This window comes from Nothobranchius furzeri, chromosome 2, assembly GCF_043380555.1.
Source record: "Nothobranchius furzeri strain GRZ-AD chromosome 2, NfurGRZ-RIMD1, whole genome shotgun sequence".
NCBI lineage: Eukaryota > Metazoa > Chordata > Actinopteri > Cyprinodontiformes > Nothobranchiidae > Nothobranchius > Nothobranchius furzeri.
Window position 1 is genome coordinate 18,789,263 of NC_091742.1, and position 23,702 is coordinate 18,812,964.

A 23,702-nucleotide genomic window follows, 5' to 3' on the forward strand; every position below is an offset into this window, starting at 1 on the left:
AAGCTTCATTAAAACACTTCCTTCAGATTATTCTTTCAAATTCTTATTTTATGTTATTTACACTCATGCAATTGCCCTGAGGGTGTGAACCCTTTTCCAGGAGAAATTCACAAAGCTGTTTGGTGTCTGCACCCGGAGAGAGAAGTGTGTCTGGCATGTCCAAAGTGAATTTTATTTAACTTTTTTGTATGTATGAAGTAGATTGAGAGTTTTTACCATTTTTACTCCAATTCTGTGAAATGCCTCTTAGATACTTATTAAGCTAATGCCCACAAGTGTTGTAATGTGTGGGTAAATAATAGTTTTCTGATTTAAAAGCTCTAGAGGAAGTGTAAGATGATCCACAGTCAAGTTTTAGAGCTATTGCTGGTGCCTCATTATGGTCACATGACAGTTTGTGAATGGTTGGTTCAAAACCAACGGTTGTTCGTCTCGCCGAACCGCCACACTTCCCTGGATCCTCCATTCATCACGCACTCACATATTTAACAACAGAACACCACTGGTGTGAGACGTTGTTTGCTCAATATCAGAAAAGGAGAAACAGCCGGCTGCTACCACTTCAACTTTAGGAAAAGCTACCAGAGTGCCAAAAAGAAAAAGACCATTAAAAGTCATTGTTGGGTAATTTTATTTATTCAATCCAGGATTACCTCAAAAAAAGTCCAACACATACAAGGGGGTTAGAGATTTAAGGTTTTAGTTTAGTAATACCAATAATCAATCACCAATAATCAACAACGAGACTTAGCAAAATCGGAGAGAAAGAAGATACACACCAGTGGCTTTCTGTTTGGTCTCTCGACGAGCAGATGCTCGCAAAAAGGTTTTGTTCAAAAGTACATAGCACACACACATTAAAGATAAACACACCCACCCCCCTCACAGAAAGTAAACTTTCCCAGGTTCTTGGTATAACATAGAAACGCTCCGTCTGGACTTCACTAGGGAGCTTTTGTGATAACAGAACTGCAGACTTACAAGGTCGAACTTCCCTGTCGGAGGTACAGAATAATAACAAAATATGAACAAGGAATGAACCTTCATTTGAAATAAAAAACATCAGATGGTACCCAGACAAAATCATTTCCATACATCCATACATCCAGTACTGTTTTTATCCAACAGTCATGGACAACAAAATATATTTGGACCTAGATAACAGCTACTGGTGTTTAGCGCTGTCTCATTTTGTGGGTTCTGACATCAGGGGGCGTGACCTAGGGATGATAGCCGACAGGAGAGGTGAGAGTTCCGGGACCGTGGTTGTGTTTAAAAGTTAGCTTCTTTTGCAGATTTACTATAACAGCTTTAAAACAAATGAAAGGTCGATCGTTTAATTTTAAAAAGGATATGTGGTGCAAAAATATGGCTGAAGTCTATGAACGCATGGGTGTAAACTGTGCAGATTGAGAGGAATTTAGAGAAAACCATCACTCCTCAAGCAGTGAGAGGCATAGTAGATGTGGGGGAAGAGAAAAAAAATTGATTTTGTTGTTTCATCTGTTTTTCTTCTATAGAGGTCATGGAAGTAAAAGGAGGTTGATCATAAAATATTAAAAGTATTTAATCATACTTACTGTTGTGACACCATCACCTGACATTAAAACACCAGTTCCTTTGTTCATATAAAGTCCAATTTTCTGAGTGCCGTTTAACTCATTCACTGCCATTGACGACTAAAGTCGTCATTTGCATTTTTTTACTGTTTGAGCATCGGAACGAGCCCCCGCGCTGAGATAACAAACATCTCAGCCCTGAAGCCGATCTTCATCCGCATACGTCACAGATCACATGATCAGGAAGCAGACCATCCATGTGTTTGGAGATCGTTTTGGGCCGTTCCTGTAAAAAAAGTGAGGCGCGAACCGGAAAAGCGTCTGCCGATCACAATTCGACAACGGATTATGAAAGAACGGATAACGCTCGAAACACACGGCTTCTTCCTGATGTAAGAGGTGAGTCTCCTCTTTGTTTAGGTTGTTTTGGCATCGACATCATGCTAGCGCGCTACGTTCTGTGACTCTTAAAAAAACAGTAAAAACGGTGAAAAACGCTGGCAGCGAAGGCCGTTAGCGATCAGGAAACGGCTGGCAGTGAATGAGTTAAAGTCTGAACGCAACGTTTGCCCTAACCCAACCCTAGAAGAGGGCTTTTCTCACCTGTTATGCAAAAAGCCTATCGATGTTTCAGCTTCTGAGGTTTCAAACATGACAGATTCATAATGTTGGTGCTACCATTCCTCATCCTTCAGAGACATCCTGGCCTTTTTCTGCGAATGGGTCACATTGTGTTCCCACATTCTTACTCATTGTATCACGAGTCTCATATCTGACTGCTCTCCAGGCTGTCCCTTGCAGGATTCTTTCTTCTGCAGAACTCCTTAAACAACCACTTTAATGGAAAAGCAACCTGAGCTGCTGCAGCACCAGGTGAAAGCACCAGTCCAGCCAGTGAAAAGAGCTGCTTCTCCCATTTCTCCACAGTGAACTCACTGTGAACCTTCGGCTCGGTGACCAGCCACCATTCCTTTGACTGAGTCTGATGATTAACACTTTCATCAAGTACTGGTGAATTACTTCATGTCCCGTTAGTGATGATAGCACGTGCTCTGTAGGGGGAAAGGGATGTTTTTCATAGCCCAAATATGTTAGATGTCACCTTGGAACACCCCCTCATCTCCTCGTCTAAAGTTAGCAGCGCCATTCAAAACTTTACGAAGTTTTAAACACAAACCTGGAGGGTTTCATTTTTAGGATTGCAGTCAAATTGCTGCACTATTAGTAACTAATTGAGCCAGGAATGCTAAGTGGACCTTAAAAGCAGATCCTCCTCGCAGCCATGGTATAAGTTTCAGCAGAGTGGCAGAAACCTTCCTTGATGAGGTTGGTATTGATTACGGGTGGCCATCACCCTTCTGGGCTCCCATCTAAACCAAGCCCTTGCAGATTTATGTGCCTTTCACAGAGGTTTATCTTTGCCTTAATGCCTCTTTGTTCAGCACCGTATTGGTGTTTCTGTCACGTCGTTAAAATCTATTGTGCAATATCATTTTGCTAGAAATCTGCTCGTGGAGGTGTCGGGCCTCGTAGATCTATGGCACAATATGCCAGAGAAGAAAAAGGCAAAAATAATAAATCTATACCTTTGTTCAGAGTGATGCCGCTCACTGTCACTTCACACAACAAGGCCAGCAGATGACAAACAGCTGACATTTTGGTAAATACAAATTCCAGACGTGCTCTATGAAATAATACGACAATTGTTTGATGTCTGTGGCTGGTGTTTCCATTTTTCCTCAGCCTGGACCGTTTCCTCTGACATCTCGACTCGTTTATGGCTCGTGACTGCATGTGATGGTACTCATAGGTGATTGATAGGTGGGTGTATGGGTGGTGTTTTTATCTCTTTCATGTAGAAACTCCCAGCTGATGCTGATAGAGACGAGCCAGCTGTTCTAACCATTTTGGTCAAACGCCTGAATCAGCTGCTGTGTCTGATTGTAACACTACTCTGTAATTATGGCAATCATCAAAGCACTTTTGCCACATAGCTGTGCTTCCTCCAGCTGGTCCATTTGGTCCCAATCCCTGAATGCGGATTTGAATCAATGTACCAAAATGCAAACCCTCTACCCAATGACTGGTGTGGTTCTTTGAGAGTCAAGTATATTCCTATGTAAGTTATAAAATTTAATTACATTAAACGTCGTTGCTCTGCAACGTTGATGTTTTAGCTCCACAAATAACACAACCCTAGAGGAGTTTTGCTGTGTGGTGGAGTGTGACGTAGGTCTGTCAGGCTTTTTCTAACCCGAGCGTGTCCTTGTCTATATTCTATCGTGGCTAATTCAGGATATAAGGGTAGGAAGCAAGTTTCAGACTATTTGCCACCATGTCAACATAAAGTCTTCCACAGCAGAGACAGAGATAACTGGAAACACTGGTCCCGAATAATTCCTGCTGTTCTAGTTCTCACAGCAGAGATGTGGAACTCAGTTTACAAATCCTGTCTCTTGTCTTTCACATAAACCCAGTTTTCAGTTGTGCTCAGACTGTAAACACGTTGCTCATTCTTTATAATTTTTTAGATCAGACACATTTCGTTGAGACCTGCTGAGAGTTTTTCTTCCTTGAGTTTTTGTTTTACAGCGTGCTGTTTTGACATTTGTTGGACATCGTAAATCATCAGCCTTTCATGTGTCTGTGAGCACAACCCTCAGAAGCCCATTAAACGCTAACTTTGAACACTTACTGCTGCAGTGACCTTATCTTCTGGCTTCAGAGAAAGATGTCCTAAAAGCCCTGGAGGAGCAGATAAATCAGAGATTCTGGAAACGACAAGGACCTGCCGACTGACGAGCCTTGTTGTAGCGCTTTGACAACAAGATGGAACAAAATAAAAAAACACGCAACAAAACAGGAGTTATCTCACTTGTCTTTAGTATCTCCTTTACTGAGGGATTGATGGCTGTTTAAGTCAGAGAAAGGCTTTCATAATGATTGTTTTGTAAAATGTCAGGGATTAAAGCACTGCTGCTGTTTGACTGGTTTTCTCATTGGCGGCTGTTAAATTCCACCATGCCCGATCATCCAACGTCTCATAACTCAGCCTGGAACAAGTCCTACATTCTGATGTTTATGTTAAAGACAGAACGGAGTAAAAAGAGGCTAATGCCCTCAGCTTCACCAGCATGCTACTACAGAAGAAAACCAATGAGCACATTCCCTGTTATAATAAATAAAAGACATTTCCAATTTATAAACCTTTGCAGAAAAAACGGATCATTTTTTATCCATAAAGCAAATGTGAAACGATATTTATCGTTCCAGTAGAACAAGTGGGAAATTGGCTCAAAACCGATGGTGTGTAATTACCAACATGCAAATATCACCCATCTGCTTTAATGTGGCCTTCAATTTTTTGTTTTTTCACCCCTTTTTTTCACTAAAGGGTAACATTTATAAAAAAGACTTCAATTACTTTCTACTCATCTGAAAATGTGGGTGCCATTAATTTTTGCTTTGGCACCAATTTTACGTGCCATACTCTCTCAGAACTGAGATTTATTAAAGTTTGGCTGGTGCTGTTTCTCACTGATTACTCTGCTGTGCTGCACACTGCCAGGGACTATGTTTACATGGACGCTATAGCCTCACTACATAAATACAATAATGTGAATAAAGAATTGCCATTTCTAAGATATCGTGCTTGTTTTTTTTTAACAATCAGGAGGTCAAAGTTAACAATGTGTTACCTTTTTTATTAGAAGCTAAATAGTGATAGTCAAATCTAGTGATTCAATTCACTTCAATTCAATTCAAATTTATTTATTAATCCCAGAGGGAAATTGATTGCTGTAATAGCTCAGAATAATAATAATAATCAAAGTAAGTCATCAAAGAAATGTTGTATATTAAGATGGCTGTTGGCAGGAAGGATCTCCAGTAGCGGTCAGTGTTGCAACGAAACTGAAGAAGCTTCTGACTGAAGACACTCTTCCGTTGTCGGACAGTCTTGTGAAGAGAATGCTCAGGGTTGTCCATCTCTGGAGAATCCTTCTTTGCATTATCTCCTCCGGTGGTTCCACAGTCGTCCCCAGAACAGAACCAGCCTTTTTTATTAGGCTGTTGAGCCTTTTCAGGTCCCTGCTTCTGATGCTGCTACCCCAATAGACGATGGCTGAAGATATTACACTCTCAACAACAGACTTGTAGAAGATGTGCAGCATCTTGCTACAGACATTGAAGGACTTAAGCGTCCTCAAGAAGTGCAGTCTGCTGTGTTTCTTCTTGTAAACAGCTTTGCTGTTCTTTCTCCAGTCCAGTCTGTTGTCCAGGTGAACTCCAAGATATTTGTATTCCTCAACCACCTCCACTTCTTCTCCCATGATGGAAACAGTGTTTGACTCCACCCTGTTTCTTCTGAAGTCTAAAATCATCTCCTTTGTTTTGTTCACATTCAAGGTCAGATGATTGTTTCCACACCATGCCACAAAGCGCTCCACCAGCTCTCTGTAGTCAGCTTCCTGTCCATCTCTGATACACCCGACGACTGCAGAGTCATCTGAGTATTTCTGTAGATGACAGGTCTCTGAATTGTACTGGAAGTCTGAGGTGTACAGGGTGAAAAGGAATGGTGAGAGTATTGTCCCCTGTGGTGCTCCAATGTTATTGATCGCCTGGTTAGATGTGCAGTTCTTCAGCCTCACAAACTGTGGTCTGTTTGTCAGGTAGTCTTTAATCCAGGCGATAGTTGAGGCCCCCACCTGTGTCTTCTGGAGTTTCTGGCAAAGTACACCAGGCTGAATTGTGTTAAATGCACTGGAGAAATCAAAGAACATGACCCTCACAGTGCTGCCTGCTTTGTCCAGATGACAGTGGATTGGTTGAAGCAGCTGGATGATGGCATCTTCAACCCCAACTCCATGGCGATAAGCAAACTGCAGCGGGTCCTGATATGTTCTAGTTTGTTTATTCAGGTGGACCAACCAGGCACGCAGATGGGGTAAGGGACAGGGGGGGGGTGGGGAATCTGTCCCCCCCAGATTCAGCTCGACCCGTATATTTATGTTGATGGCTCGACCCCGATCCCCCCCCACCCCCAACTAAGGCCAGAAAGAAAACAAAATCGGAGGTTTAGCGCTAGAAGCTCCTTTTTCCAATTACACTGAATGCAGCATGACGTAAGCAAACACCAACTCCAGAGGCGCCAAAGTGGTTGCTGCTAGGATTTAGGATGAAGCGAAAAAGGCAAGTAACGATTACTGCGTATTTAATAATGACCAACAATGTAAGTAGGCGGGACCGATCTGTCTGTTTACAGCTGTCTGTTGGTTATAGATTGAGTACGTTGTTGTCAGTGTTGGGACTTACTCGTTATAAACGCCAAAGCCTCATTGCTGATTTTAACAAGCCTCATCTACAAATATGATCCCTCATGAAGTTACTACTTTACATCAGAAGATAGTGGAGATGTGGAACCTTCAGGCTGAGCAAAGTTTGGGAGTTTTTAGAGTTTGAAAATCGCCTCCTGCCATGAGGCTCCCAGTTGGGGAGAGGAGGAGATGTGCGCAACCTGAAGAGCGAAAATATTAGATAAAACGTATAATTGCCGGCAGGTCTGGTCTTTGTTGACTGATCACTTTGTCTGGTCATGACTGACTCTGATTATGAAGCAGAATATTGACTCTGATGAAGAAATTCACTCATCCAGCCGGGAAGATTGACGCTGCTGCAGCATCAGACAGCTGGTGCTGCACGAGAGGTGTGTGGAGTTTACAAGCTCCAAACGTTGGGTTTAATGTTGGTTTAACCTTCTTTGGGACGTGATGGATGTAGAAATGATGGTAAAAACACAGCAAACGTGACAGACGTAGCGACAATGTAAAAAAAAAAAAGCCGTAAAAAAGAGGCAGAGGCAGATGCCGATGCGTTATGTGTGGAAGTCAAGTGTGCCACACAATCATAAAAAAGGTAAAATATAAAATTTAAAAAGAGATTTATAGATTTATATATAAATTGTATAATTTAAAGTGTATAATTGTTTTGTGCTTTAGGTGAGCTTTTGTGCCTCGTATCTTTGTTTGTGCTCTATGTTGAGCTTTCGTCCTCCTGGTATTCAGGACTTTGGTTTTTGGCCTCCTGCCATTTTGGATTTTTGGTTCGTCATCCTAATAAAAAGGATTTTACTTTTAAACTGCTCCTGCCTCGTGTCATCTGGTGTTGTCTGCATCGTGGTCCCAACCTCCTCCTTACCTGCAATATGACATACGTAGCATTGACAGTCTGGACACTTTTAAAAAACAGCTAAAGACCCTTTTATTTAAAGCTGCTTTTAACTAAACCTTTTATTTTCTTATTTTTAATATTTAATCTGTTTATGAAAATTTATGAATTTATGACTATTTTTCCTGATGTTAATCAAATTCTGTTTTGAGAGCATTTTGATTTTATGATGTTAATCTATTTATGATTTTATGACTTTGTTTTATTTTATTTTGATCTATGTGAAGCACTTTGTGATTCTATGTCTGTGATAAGTGCTATAAAAATAAAATTGACATACACTTTTGAAGATGAGGAAGTACACATTCTGGACAGAGAAGATAGATGGTTTGAGAGTGGAGTAAAGAAAGCCCTCTATGTCAAAAGTGAAAAACCTACGTTAAAAAGAGGGGGAGGTCTCAGGTTTCGCCTTTGCAACACTTATAATGCAGCTCTGAATCTAATATCTTAACAGTTTCAGCCTAGGTGACACCCCCGTACATCTAATCAACACAACGATTCCCTCACAATATAGGCTAATGACCTTGACAGCTCATCAGGAGGTAGAGAGGAGGGGTACTTATAGGACGTTTCTGCTCATTAAACAACAACAGACTACAGTTTATAAGCCTGACTCTCCCTTAGAACTGCCAAAGATCCTCGGATGAGAAGCGAAATGTCTTCAAGAAACCAAAGAAGTCCAGTTAACTTCATTTGAATCCTTTTGGATTGTCTGAGAAAACATGTATGAGCAATTTCCAACTCATTACTGTTGGAATGATTCCTGTTTACTGTGTGTTGGCTTTGTGTTCCGCGCTAGGTTCTTATGCTAAAATGTTTAAGTGTGTAGCGTCCAGCAATGGTCAGTTTAGGTGCTGCTTGACCTTTCACCGTCTATTCAACATCTGGTCAGAAAGGAGACACAACATTGCTTGTGTTCCCTTAAAATGAGTCTGCCTTCACACCAGCTGGGATTCACAAGTCTGAAAGATAAACAATAACTTTCTTTGCCAAGGTCTCATCTGTCTGCCTCCAGAAGAAAGAGCTCCAGCTCGAATCAGTTACTAAGTTCAAGAATGATTTACTAAATCAATATGAACTTCTTCCATGGCTTATAATCTAGATAATCATTAAATCAACGTTTGTTTATTGCTACTTACAATCATTATATTGCAGTGAAATGCTTCATTAATCTGTGCTCAATATTTGAAGGGAAAGGAGTGTTATGTTATGTCTACTAAGACTGCCATGTGTTCAACACGTTTAGATGACAGGTCCTCACACCTGCTCTCACACATAACAAGTACGGCTAAGTTAAACCCTCACACACATAGTGTTAACCCAGTCAGAACATCCTGTATCAAGAAGGCTTGTTTCTGAGTTGTTTTGGTAACATCTCTCAAACCTGTCAGCCTCTGATTGGCCGTGCAAATATTAACAGCTAAACCTTAAAACTAGAGCATTCTTAGAGATTCGACAGTTCTAGAGAATAGCTCAGACTGGCCACCTGTAGTAAACCTCTTTAACCATCAAAGATTTTTGACACGTCATCAAAACCTTTTTGCACCTGCAAAGCTGGTGAGCGAACAGTTCCTGCAGAAACAAAGCTAATATTATTAGACTCCTTAAGAGTCCGCCAGACGCACGGTTCCATCCAGCTTGTGACCCAAGACATCTCCGGACTGAAGAGTCGGTACCACGGTATTCTACAGCCCTCCGGTGCCAAAGATCAGCCGACCCCTGTGACTTTTGGATCCACCAAAAGGCTCTCTCTGAAACAGTTAAAGTAGACATGACAGATTACATCTGAATATTCCTCTGATGATAACAACTTTATAGTTTAGAGCAAACCAAATTCTTTTCACCAGAACTCAGCTTATTTTGATAAGGAAGCTCTGACTGGCATTTCATGCACACATAGGCTCCTTCCTCACATTTAGTTACATCCACCCACAGTAAATGCTTAGTCATGTTTTAAATTGTTTGCAAAGTAAATTCTTACCTTTACAAACCTGACTCGTTCTTGAAGTAACGAAGTGTGGTTGATCACTGAAAAAGCAAAGAACCTAGATCTTCTGAATTAAATCCTAGAATCTTCTGAATAATTACAATAAAGACCTCGCAAGTTAATATTTAATATTTATATAGAATATTTCATCTTCCTGGTCATAACAGATAAAATCATCAATTTGCCTCCGCTACAAGTGTTATTACCTCCAAGCACAACAATGTTTTATGAGTGAAAGAGCCTCTAATAGATTCAACCACTGATTTTTTGTTGGTGTCTGCTGGGCAAGTCTCAGTTTAGGTGAAATAAATCACACAATGACACACAATGTAATTGGCCGTTTGATGCAATGAAATATGCCTGAGCATCAATCGGCCAGAGGGCCAGTTCTTAAGATAGTGTTCACTTTGCTCCCCAACATCATAATTACTCTGTTTCCCTACCGGCTTACGATCCATCTCCATAGAGATCCATCTTTTACATTCTGCTTCTTCCATGTAGGCACGTAGACACACACACACACACACACACACACACACACACACACACACACACACACACACACACACACACACACACACACACACACACTCAGGCATGCTCTGCTTTCCTTGCGTTCCTTCAGGCCCCCAATTAATCTCCAACGTGGACCTCTCACCGTCATATTCTCCTCGTGCTTGCATTCACACATTCATTACATCAGTATCAACATCATGCCCGGCTCGTGTAAATGAAACACGATGGGGCAGGCAGGAAGTGGAAACACTTGAAGGTGATTCATAATGAAAGATTTTTCAGACTCTCCAGCTCCACATGAAATTTAATCCTCCCGTCTGCCTTCAGACTTGTGGATGCTCCGCTGTTTCTAATCCATAATGCATCTGTGTGTGTGTGTGTGCGTGTGTGCGTGCGTGCGTGTGTGTGTGTGTGTGTGTGTGTGTGTGTCTGTGTGTGTGTGTGTGCGTGCATGCGTGCACACACCCTGGTCCCAGTGATCAAATTAGATCCAATCATTCCCACTTGATGCTTTTTTGAATATTCAAGGGAAAGAAACGGTGTAATCATAACCTCATGATTTAAATAGTGTGCCATTACAACCTTATGAGCACTCTAATTTACATTTCACAGCGAGATAACTTAAATGGTAGCCTGGGGACGAGCTTAGCGCTTGTGTTCATCATTTAGAAGACTGCAGACTTTTAAAGGAAACTTTTTGGGGAATAATTCTCTTCATCATCATCTGTGTTAAAATCATTCCTCCAGGCTTTCTTTGTGGTCTCATTGTGACAGTTTTTTGATGGGCGCTGTTTAATGTTAGGTAATTTACTAGTGATACCAAGAGGCGGTGAGGACCAGCAATCATTCAGGGTCAGTTTTACTGCAGCGAATTTGACAGTAAAATGAAAGAAGAATTGAGAAACGAGGAGAAAACTGCTTCAAAGTAACAAAAGCAGATTCATGCTTTATCATTCAACAGCATGTTGGAGACATGGGAGAACATCAGAGCATAGCAAACTAAGAGGACAGCTTAAGGGTCAGAGTTCATGAGCCTCAACCGTCTTGTCTATGCCTTGAGGCTGCTCAGTCATCTGCCTGAAGGAAGGAAGATGAAATCTGCATAGACTTGATGGGTTGGGTCAATCATTATGTTCTCCTAGATCTAACTTTCTGCAGCACCTTCCATGGAAAATGTCACGGCGTTCTCCACCAGTAAGAACAGCAGCGGCGTTTTTCTGCCGCCTGGTGAAAACGAGCCTTTTTAATAACGCTGGCTGTGTGAGTGGCTCATGTGAGATCATTGGACACGTGTGAACATTATAAATTATAATGCTCAAAACAGCATATTTAATTTCATTTCTATGTTGTGTTACTGCCACCTTCTGGTGGAACTGAGTATTGCACTATGAGCTGATGCTTGTAAAAATACTTCTGACGTCTGAGTACATTAACCTGTGATCTAAGGATGACAGAACGGTTCTTTCTAAATGCATTCATGCTCCACTGGGATCAGAGCGGAGTTCTTTATGTGGGACAAAAACAACCTTTCCAGACGTGTCATGTTATTATAGCAGCAGTCAAGCTTTCAACCTGTTTTAAGACGATAGAAGCACAAATGGTTTGGAATTTAAAAAAGGAACATTTATTTCCTGTTTCTCACCCTCAGCCTGTAAACTATTTAGGTCTTTGATTTAATGAAGAAAATACAAAATCCAAAGTGGAAAAATTGAAAGCTACTTACTGTGTTAAGTCAGTCCCATTTAATAATGCCAAAAAAGATTAAAGAAAAAACAGGAGTATGAAAAGATTTTAAAAAATAGAGTAGGACTCTTTTGAAGCACAAAATCAAATCTCAAATTTTTACTTTTGTATTATTTCTTTCTGGTTTACAGACACATTAAAATGCTACACACACACACACACACACACACACACACACACACACACACACACACACACACACACACACACACACACACTCTAGTGTAGGCATAAGGACCGTCATTGACTTCCATTCATTTTAGTGACTGGGTTGTGCCTAAAATGAATGGAAGTCAATGACGTCCTCATACCGAATGCTAGGGGTCTTATTTGCGAGTGAGGGAAAGCTGGAGCATGAGGTCGATAGATGGATTGGTGCTGCATCTGCTGTGATGTGGGTGCTGTACAGATCTGTCATTGGTACAGAGAGCCACTTGAGGTGGCTCAGGCATCTAGTCAGCATGCCTCCTGGACGCCTCCCTGGTGAGGTTTTCCAGGCACGTCCAACTGGAAGGAGCCCCAAGGGGAAACCCAGGACATACTGGAGGGACTATGTCTCTCGGCTGGCCAGGAATGCCTTAGGATTCCCTTGGAAGAGCTGGCTCAAGTAGCAGGGGTGAGGGAAATCTGGGTGTCCCAGCTTAGGCTGCTGCTCCTGCGACCCAACTCTGGATAAGCAGCTGAAAAATGGAAGGATGGATGGATGGAATGTACCTAACCCTAACCCTGACCCCACCTCTAACCATAACCAGTCTACCCCTAACCCTAACTTTAACTAAAACTTAGCTCACACCAAACCTCCAAAACTAACCAGTAGAGCTCTGGGACATTGTCTCAAAATGAGGACTAGCAAAATGTCCTCACTTTGCTACCAATGCCTCAGTTTGCAGGTAAATAAAAACATGTTTTGGTCCTCACTTTGATGTATACACACACACGCACGCACACACACGCCCACATTCACACACGCACGCACACACACACACACACACACACACACACACACACACACACACACACACACACACACACACACACACACACACACACACACACACACACACACACACACACACACACACACACACACACACACACAGCTGTTTCCTAAACCGTGATTCCAAGCTACTGAAACATATAAATTCACTGAAATAGAGACTGAAGAACAGGAAGATGTGGTGGCAAACATCAACAAACTCCCTCCCCTTGTAGAGCCTTTCAGATGTGACAGTTTGACAAGAAGGAACCTCTCGGGAGACACTTCGCATAACCCACCAAAACATGAAAAATGGGTTGTCAGGAAATGTCCGTGAAAGCCACCTCTGACCAAACATCACAATGTTTGTGAGTCAGTGTGCATGCAGGTATATGCTGCTTATAGACCAAGTCCACTTGTTCGTTCAATGAATCTGAATAAAAGATAGTTTATTTGTCATTGAAGTAGTGATCCAGTAGTACAATGATCTTGGAATTATTGTACTGAATCTACATTTCAGACATACAACAAATGAAACACAGACAGGATAACAGTTAAACTGTGGGCATGCAGCCATTGTAGCGCTCTCATTATGCAGAAGAGAAAGGGGGATGACATTGGGGAGAGAAGGGAAGGATAGAGGGAGAAAGACAGCTCCTACACAGTGGAAAAGTTGGGGTTCAGGAAAAACACCGCAAACATAAAGGCACATATTCAGACAAATGGTGGGTGGGGGTCCCGTTTGCACCTTCTTCAGAAGAAAAGATCACCTTTTGGAGCTTTTGCCCCAGCGGTGATCTGCTAGCTGTGTTGCTGAGGTCGTTTGGAGGCTCATTTGAATAAAAATACTCCTAAACTCCAAAATCAGTGTTCAGTCTCCTTTTTATAGTGCAGTCCCACTAGCCAGGTTGTAACAAAAATGGGGGATTGTCTGGGATCACCTGTTGAGCAATTTGTTACGACCCAGCTCATCTGAAGCCACAAACCAAAGCTACTAAATGTTTAGCCATAGGACAGACTGCAAAAGCACAATTTTCAATACTTTAAAAACTCTAGGTTCAGTCTCCTCTAAATTGCGCCATAGAATATCCCGGACAAGCCCCCATTTTTTGTTGTGAATCAAAAAAGAATGCTTTGTGAGTCAATCTCTGGGGGGGGGGGGGGGGGGGGCTTTGCACCCCTGTTTCTGGAAGTAGAAGTTATCCAGAGCAGAGGGGAGCAGAACACAGCAGGATTTGGAGTCTTATTTCCTGATGTTTGGACATCTTTCCTCTACCACTGAGTCTGTTTTCTTTGCAACACTGATGTTTATCTCCACAAATACCACAAGCCTGGAGGAGTTATGCTGTGTGGTGGAGGTGTTAATGCTAATGGTTAGTTTCTACTCGTCAAGATGTTTTCCTCCTGATTGTTTTTGGACACTAAACTAACAACAGCCTTCCCCGTCGTGAGTCAAGATTGGTGAGTTCATGAATTTTCATTTTCTGTGTGACGTAGATCCGAGTGGCTTCTTCTGACCTGAGCCTTCCACAGTCTATTTTCTATCAGAAGCTAATGCGGTAGAAGATTTTCAATCTGCATGTGATCATTTCAAAATAAGCATAACAGTGTTTCTCAGTAAACTTGGTCTCTAAGGTTAAACAGTAACATATCTTTAATCTGTTCGTTTGCATTCATTTGTTCTCAGCAGACATGTTTTTCTGTTTACTCTCAGCCACTGCTGCAGGGTCATGTGGACACGCTGCTCATATGAGCCTTCAGGAGTTGGCAAAAGGACAAAGATGATCATGCTTTAGATCTCACATAGTGTTCAAACCAAATGCAGCTGAAACAATAGCTGAATTTTGCTTTCTTTTTAAAGTGGCTCTTAAATATGTCCATGAACTTTGGCCTAAACCCAGCATTGATTGGTCCTTGAGTCATTTCCTCACAGTTTCATGTAAACTGAATGTATCCAGACAAAATGCCAGTGTGATGTTTGACTGATTAGTGAATGTATGATACCAGCATTTGGCCCAATCTGATCCCAGATCCATAGTTGGGAAGGAAAATGTACCTGGTTCTGAGTCACAAGCCTTGAGTGGCTATAGAGGTCTGCTCCCACTCATCACTGACTTAGCAGGACCAAGACAGCACAAACCCTATCATGAGTCTTCATATGAATCACAGGTTCAGCCCTGAAACATCCTGCACTTCACTTTCATAGCAGGAGTCAGGATGTCAGAACAAGCTTATTTTGTTGAAATTACCACACAGGTTCAAGCAGCTCAAGTATTTAAAGTTTTACACTGCTGGAAAAGAAAAACTTGTAAATGTGTGTCGGTTGGCTGAAGGTAACATGATTTCTCTGTAGAGAGCTTTTAGTTTGACATTCTAACATAAGAAAGTATGTATGAAGAGAACACGCTGCCTACACGTAGAAAAGCAACAACCAGGTATCAAACCTGCAACTGTCTTGTTGCAAGGCAGCAGCACTTACTGCTATGCTACCATGCAGCCCTGTCTAAAAAGTCATTTTTAAAGGTACTGGGATTAAATTTGGTGTCACACACATCACTAAATGTTGTGTAAGAAACTTAGCCATTATTTTTCACTGTCAACCCCTTTAAAAGATGGCCACCACTGCTAAACAACCAACACAGAAACAAAGAAGTCACTTTTACAGGTGCTGAGCTACACGTGATGTAGCATCAGATAATTGGTAAGTCAAAGCCCTACCACTGCTAATCAACATTATAAAAATGGACTCAATAGTCAGTAAGTAATCTGCAACACATGCTCAGAGTGATCACCCAGCAGATCAGTATTCAACATTATTTTCTAAGTTCTCTGAGATTAAAGGTGTAGTTAACTGAGTTATGTATATTACTTGATCTTTTTGAAGTATGATTGGTCATATCATTCTGATGGGGGCCTTTAGCACTCACATGGGCAATGACAGTGAGACCTGGAGAGGTGTGGTGGGGAGGAACGTACCCCCTGATCTGAATTTGAGCTGCGATTTGTTATTAGAATGGTGTGCTCGTCATGGATTGTTTATGTTTATTTATTTGGCAGATGCTTTTATCCAAAGCGACTTACAATTTATAGCCTATAGGGCATGTTGTGATCTGTGGGGGAAACTGGAGTACCTGGAGGAAACCCATGCATGCATGGGATGAACACGCAACTCCACGCAGAAAGGCCACAGCCAAGTTTCGAATCTACAACCTTCGTGCTGCAAGGCAAATGTGCTAACAACTGCGCCACCATGCAGCCCATCCATAATGAACACCATGTTCAGACATAAAGGTGTCCATATGGGGTCTTGGCACCAGGATACCTTACATCGACTTTGTTGTCATCTCATCTGATCTGCGGTCGCATGTCTTGGACACTCGGGTGAAGAGAGGTGAAGAGCTGTCAACAGACCACGACCTGGTGGTGACTTGGTTTCGATGGTGGGGGTGGATGTTGGTCAGACCTGGCAGGCCCAAACATATTGCGAGGGTCTGCTTGGAACATCTGGCAGAGTTTCCTGTCAGAATGAGCTTCAAATCCCACCTTTGACAGAACTTCCAAAATATTTCGTGGGAGGTTGGGGACATTGAGTAAGAGTGGGCCCTGTTCCGTGCTTCCATTGTTGAGGTGGCCAACTGGAGCTGCGGCCGCAGGGTTGTCAGTGGTGGCAATCCCCAAACTCGCTAGTGGACACTAGCGGTTAGGGATGCTGTCAAGCTGAAGAGCCCTCTCAGGTCTTTTTGCCCTGTGGGACTCCAGAGGCAGCTGATGGGTACCAGCAGTTAAAGCAGAATGAGGCTCAGGTGATCGCGGAGGCAAAATCCTCGGCATCGGAGGAGTTTGGCGAGACCATGGAGCAAGAGTTCTTTACGGCTTTCAGGAGATTCTGGCCCACCATCCAGCACCTCAGGAGGGGAAAGCATTGTGCCATCAACCTGGAAACCTCCCTGGTGAGGTTTTCCGGGCATGTCCAAGTGGGAGAAGATCTAAAGGAAGGCCCAGCACACTCCTCCGTGAACCGTCTCCTTATCGTGGCGGAGTTTGAGTGCCCTAATGATCCTAGGAGCTATGTGGTCTGGGGCACTTTGTGCCCCTGGTAGGGTCTTCCATGAAAAATTGGTCTTAGGTGAAGGGTGAGACAAAGAACGGTTCAGAGGATCTTTCATGGATGTACAATCAAAGAGTCGGAGTACCCGGCCCGGAGGGTTGGGGCCCGTAAGCGAGCGCCTGGTTCCTGGGCTTTCGCCCAAGGGGTGGGGAAGGAGCAGGAGCTTGTGGCAGAGGTTGAGCGGTACCGACTAGATATAGTCGGACTCACTTCAACACATAGCATTGGCTCTGGAACCCATGTCCTTGAGAGAGGTTGGACACTCTCCTTTGCTGGAGTTGCTCTGGGTGAGAGGCGAAGGGCTGGGGTTGGCTTTTTGTTAGCCCCAAGACTCTCTGCCTGTGTGTTGGGGTTTACCCCGGGGAACGAGAGGGTAGCTTCCCTGCGCCGTTGGGTCATGGAACGTGTCCTGACTGTTGTTTGTGCTTATGGGCCAAATATCAGTTCAGAGTACCCACCCTGTTTGGAATCCATGGGACGAGTGCTAGATAGTGTTCCATCAGGGGACTCCATTGTCCTGCTGGGGGATGTCAATGCTCACGTGGGCAATGACAGCATGACCTGGAGGGGTGTGATTGGGAGGAACGGCCCGTCTGATCTGAACTCGAATGGTGTTTCGTTATTAGACTTCTATGCAAGCCGCAGTTTGGCCATAACAAACATCATGTTCGAACATAAGGATGCCCATCGGTACACTTGGTACCAGGGCAGCCTAGGTTGCAGGTCGATGATAGACTTTGTAGTCGTATCATCTGACCTGTGGCCATATGTTTTGGACACCTGAGTGAAGAGAGGAGCGGAGCTGTCAAATGATCACCACCTGGTGGTGAGTTGGATCAGATGGCAGGGGAAGATGCTGCGTCGACCTGGCAGACCCAAATGCATAGTGAGGGTCTGCTGGGAACATCTGGCAGAAGAACCTGTCAAGACAGTCATCAACTCCCACCTCCGGCAGAGCTTTGATCGCATCCTGAGAGCAGTGGGGGACATTGACTCCGAGTGGGCCTTGTTCCACTCTGCGATTGTTGAGGCGGCTGTTGCTAGCTGTGGTCGCAAGGTGGCCGTGCCAGTTGTGGTGGCAACCCCTGTACCCGCTGGTGGACACCAGAGGTTCGGGTGAAGAGGAAGGCCTACAGGGCGTGGCTGGTCTGCGGGTCTCCGGAGGCAGCAGACAGGTACTGGATAGCCAAGTGGGTCGCAGCAGTGGCAGTTGCCGAGGCAAAATCTCGGGCGTGGGAGGAGTTTGATGAGGCCATGGAGAAAGATTATCGATCGGCTCCAAAGAGGTTCTGGCAAACTGTCCGTGCCTCGGTAGAGGAAGGCAGCAACTCACTCACACTGTTTACACTGGGATGGGGAGCTGCTGATGTCAACTGGGGCTATAGTCGGACGGTGGAAGGAATACTTTGAGGAGCTCCTCAATCCCACCTACGCACATTCCGAGGAGGAACCAGAGCCGGGAGACCTGGGGATGGACTGTCCAATCTCAGGGGCAGAAGTTGCTGAGCTAGTCAAACAACTACACAGCGGCGGAGCCCCGGGGGCGGATGAGATTCATCCTGGGTATCTCACAGCTATGGATGTTGTAGGGCTGTCATGGTTGACACCTCTCTGCAACATTGCATGGTCATTGGGGGCAGTTCCTGTGGAGTGGAAGACCAGGGTGGTGGTCCCCATCTTTAAGAAGGGTGACCTGAGGGTGTGTTCCAACTATAGGGGGATCACACTCCTCAGCCTCCCTGGAAAGGTCTACTCCAAGGTACTGGAGAGGAGGGTCCGATCGATAGTTGAATCTCAGATTGAGGAGGAGCAATGTGGTTTTCGTCCTGGCCGTGGAACTGTGGACCAGCTCTATACCCTTGCAAGGATGATGGAGGGGGCATGGGAGTTTGCCCAACCAATCCACATGTGTTTTGTGTATTTGGAGAAGGCTTGTGACCGTGTCCCCAGGGCACAGCCGTGGTGTGGAGTGTGTCGAGTTTGGTGGCAGGAGAATCTCGTCTCTGCTTTTTGCGGATGATGTGGTCCTCCTAGCTTCATCCAGCTCTGACCTTCAGCTCTTGCTGGGTAGGTTCATGGCCGAGTGTGAAGCGGCTGGGATGAGGATCAGCACCTCCAAATCTGAGACCATGGTTCTCGACCGGAAAAGGGTGGCTTGCCAACTCCGGGTCGGGAGGGAGGTCCTACCTCAAGTGGAGGAGTTCAAGTATCTCGGGGTCTTGTTTATGAGTGAGGGTAGGAGGGACTGGGAGATCCACCGGCAGATTGATTCAGCGTCTGCAGTGATGCGGACGCTTAGCCGATCTGTCGTGCTGAAGAGGGAGCTGAGCCAGAAAGTCAGGCTCTCGATTTACCGGTCGATCTACATCCCAATCCTCACCTATGGTCATGAGCTTTGGGTACTGACGGAAAGAACGAGATTGCGGATACAAGCGGCCGAAATGAGTTTCCTCCGTAGGGTGGCTGGGCTCAGCCTTAGAGATAGGGTGAGGAGCTTGGACATTCGGGAGGGACTCAGAGTAGAACCGCTGCTCCTCCGGATCTAAAGGACTCAGTTGAGGTGGTTTGGGCATCTGGTCAGGATGCCTCTAGGACTTCTCCCTGGGGAGGTGTTTCGGGCATGTCCTGCCGGCAGGAGGCCCCCGGGTCTACCCAGGACTAGTTGGAGAGGTTACATCTCCAATCTGGTCCAGGAACGCCTTGGGGTCCTGCCGGAGGATCTGGTGGAGGTGGCCGGGGAGAGGACAGTCTGGAGCTCCCTTGTTGGGATGCTGCCCCCGCGACCCGGACCTGGATAAGTGGAGGAAGACGACGACGACGGCCCAGGACACGCTGGAGGGACTATGTCCCTTGACTGGCCAGGAAACGCCTTAGGATTCCCTTGGAGGAGCTGGCTCAAGTGCCTGGGGAGAGGTAATTCTGAACCCCCCTGCTTAGGCTGCTACCCAGACGACTCGACGCCAGATAAGCAGCTGAAAATAGATGGATGGATGGATTGATCATTTTTAGTTTCATTTGCATGTAGGATGTGAAAATAGTCTTCACCCCTGCTTTTGCCAGGAAACATCACACACTCACTTAAAATTCATGGACTCACCCATCATGACTCATGTGGTGCTGTTAGCCAACAGCAGAGAGTCCACTATCATGAATAATATCAAACTCATCCGGCTAACTTCTACTTCCTGAAATAAGAGCGCCAGAGATTTGTCCACAAAGGTCGACCCACAAGGCATTCTTTCCTTTTAGAAACCACAGCAAATGCATTTTAAAACCCTATTAAAACAACTTTATAAACATTATTGGTTCTTTAACTTTAAACATTTAACATCCTAGAGGTGTTCAGCTCTTATTGGCAATAGTGTTTAACAAATAGCAATACATATCTGTTTTTTTTTTTCAAAACAGTGTTTATCAAATTGATTGATATTTAGATATCAGTTTTCAACAAATGACAAGATATAAAAACATTGTTCAGAGTTGATGATGCACTGAAAGAATAAAAAGCATTAAAGTTTGAGCTTTAGTAAATCTAAGAAACTTTTTTAATATTCTGTTTGTGTTCTGTAGTGACTTTTCACTGTTCCTGCAGGTTTTTTTTTTTTCTTATTCTCACTTCCAGTTTCTCAAACTGTCACAGTGATTACATCTGCAGTTTCTACCTCGCTGCTTCCATCCACTAATCTTTGTGGCTGATTTCCTGGAGCAAATGAGCCATCTGACCGTACTCTTAGAATACTAGTTTAACTCTTTCTGACCGTCTTCGTCTCAAGAACATTGCCTCCTCATCGACGCTTCACCGGACCACTGACTCAGTGTTTCTAGAGGTTGTCACCTGTTTCTTCCCAAGGATGGACTTCTGTGAGGGGTGTCAATTTGAATATTACAATGCATCTGAGTGGATTCTCAAAAGTTATTTAATAATAAAACAAGTTATTCTCATGCTACGTCCAGAAATGGAAACACCTCACCCTGGTGCTGGCCTCCTTGAAATTGCCCCTTGTTCAGTTCAGCCTTCATGTCCATGTCTCTAGGTTTTCCGTCGGATAAGGCACCTCGATACATTTCTTTGCTGGTGACTAAATACTCTCCAGCCTGTTACAAGCTCTTAGTGGGCAACAACAACAACAAAAAAGATTTATATATTTTTATCACAATAAAACCATCAGTGAAGTACGTTTTCTTTTTGCTTTTCTGACTTGAATGTTTTGGATGCATGAACAAATTCCAAAATCAGAAAATGATGATCTGACTAAATGTAAAAAAGTTTTCCATAGGAAACAGAGCAATACAACCCTGCTGAGAACCCCATGAGATCCCCTTTAAAAACCATGGATTAACTGGGATTAACAACTTTATTTGTTAATAAGACACACCAAGTCCTGATTACTGCCAGACCTGTAGAATCACTTCATGTTTATGTTTATGTATTTAGCAGATGCTTTTGTCCAAAGCGACTTACAAGTGATAATTGGCATGTTGCCCTTGAGGCTAACAACAACAATAACAACAATTTGACATCAATCATGGAGAGGAGGGAACAAAGGAGTGGATGGTAGAGAGGGGGGACGGGTGCAGGGAAGGTGCTAGTTAAGAAGATGCTCTTTGAAGAGCATGGTCTTCAGGAGTTTCTTGAAAATTGAAAAGGAAGCCACAGTTCTGGTAGTGCTTGGAAGGTCATTCCACATTTGTGGAACAATGCATGAGAAGAGTCTGGATTGTCCTGAGTGTGGTGTAGGCACTGCTAGCTGACAATCCTGTGATGACCGGAGTGGCAGAGCCAAGACGTAAGCCTTTGCAAGAGGATTCAGGTAGATGGGAGCCGTACCATCTCGGACTTTGTATGCTTGTTACGTCCTCTATTGGTGGATATGGAGAAGGACGGGGAGTAACACAGAGGCATGTGTTTCAGTTGTGGAAATTGTAAACATTGATTTTATTAAGATGATTTTAAAATGACAAAAAGCTCCAAATCTAAAAGTACTTAAAACACACTGTTAAAATGGCCAAGGGTTTACGTTTAAAACAGACATCCGAATGCTCCCAAACATTCACAAAACAAAGTCCACTGACTTAAACACAAGTTTGGGAGCCAAGAGGTCACCAGCACTCTGGTCCCTCGTCTGTTAAAAACCTCTAAAAGCTCTTAAGCTTCTCTAAGCTTAAAGAACTAAAACCCATTTAAAAGCCATTAAAACACCAATAAATGGTGCACATGAGAGAACTGGCACAGATCCAGTCTCTCCCTTCCTCCTGGCAGCTCTCCCTTTTATTCTGCTCAGGAGGTGATCAGCCCAAGTGAGTGCAGCTGTGCAGGTAGGAGGAGGAGGCAATGCACTGATTGTCCTCTGCAGTGTCTGTTTTCTGAGGAAAACAGCAGCAGTTGTAACAATGCTAGTGTTAGCAATTTGAATTTGATGCATGCTGCTAGCGGTAATCAGTGGAGCTCAATGAACAGAGGGGTGACGTGTGCTCTTTTTGGCTGATTGAAGACTACACGCACCATTGCGTTCTGGACCATTTGAAGAGGTCTCACAGTACAGGCTGGAAGACCAGTTAGAAGGGCATTGCAGTAATCGAGGCGGGAGATGACAGTAGATTGCACCAGGAGCTGGGTGGCATGTTGTGTTAGGTATGGTCTGATCTTTCGTATGTTATACAGCGCAAAGCAGGCATGAACGAGCAACAGAGGCAACTTGATCTTTAAAGGTCAGGTGTTCATCAATCACAACACTCAGATTTCGAGCTGCCTTTGAAGGAGCCAGAGATAGGAAGTCATTTTTGATTGAGATATTGTGCTGTATGGATGATTTTGCTGGGATGACAGGTAGTTCAGTTTTAGAGAGATTGAGTAGGAGATGGTGGGATTTCATCCATTTTGATATGCCAGAGAGACAGTTTGATATTCGTCAAGAGACAGTGTGGTCGTCCAGAACTGGGTGTCGTCTGCATAGCAGTGGTAGGAGAAGCCATGTGATCGAATGATCTCACCCAGTGAGGTGGTGTATAGGGCAAAGAGAAGAGGTCCTAGTACAGAGCCCTGGGGGACTCCTGTGGCAAGATGGTGCACGGTAGAGGATTGTCCAAGCCAAGATACACTGAATGATTGTCCTGTGAGGTACGATTCAAACCAGGCATGTGCTTTCTCTGTGATGCCCATGGTAGAGAGTGTGGACAAAAGGAAGGCATGGCTGACAGTGCCAAGCACTTCAGTCACCAAGTAGGCTAGAAGATCTCAAAAAGCAAAATGTCTTACTTCATTCTAAAGTAGTTCCTAAACAAACAAAAAGAGAAGACAATCTAAAGCCCCACATGCCACACTTGGTTAAGATCAGAGGTCATCATTCAACCATGAGGAAGACATGGGGGAAAAAGCTCTTCTGACAAAGGAAATTCTACAAAAAACCTGTTTTCAACTCATCCCAGAACATCTTCTGTGAAATAATTGTGTGCACTGATAATAGAAGCAACACTTTCTAGAAGATGTGAGTCCCGCACCATCAGGAGTAAATTAACACTAAAACAGCCAAAGATGGTGGTGGTGGTAGAGTGATGGTCTGGGCTGCTTTGATGCTTCATGACCAC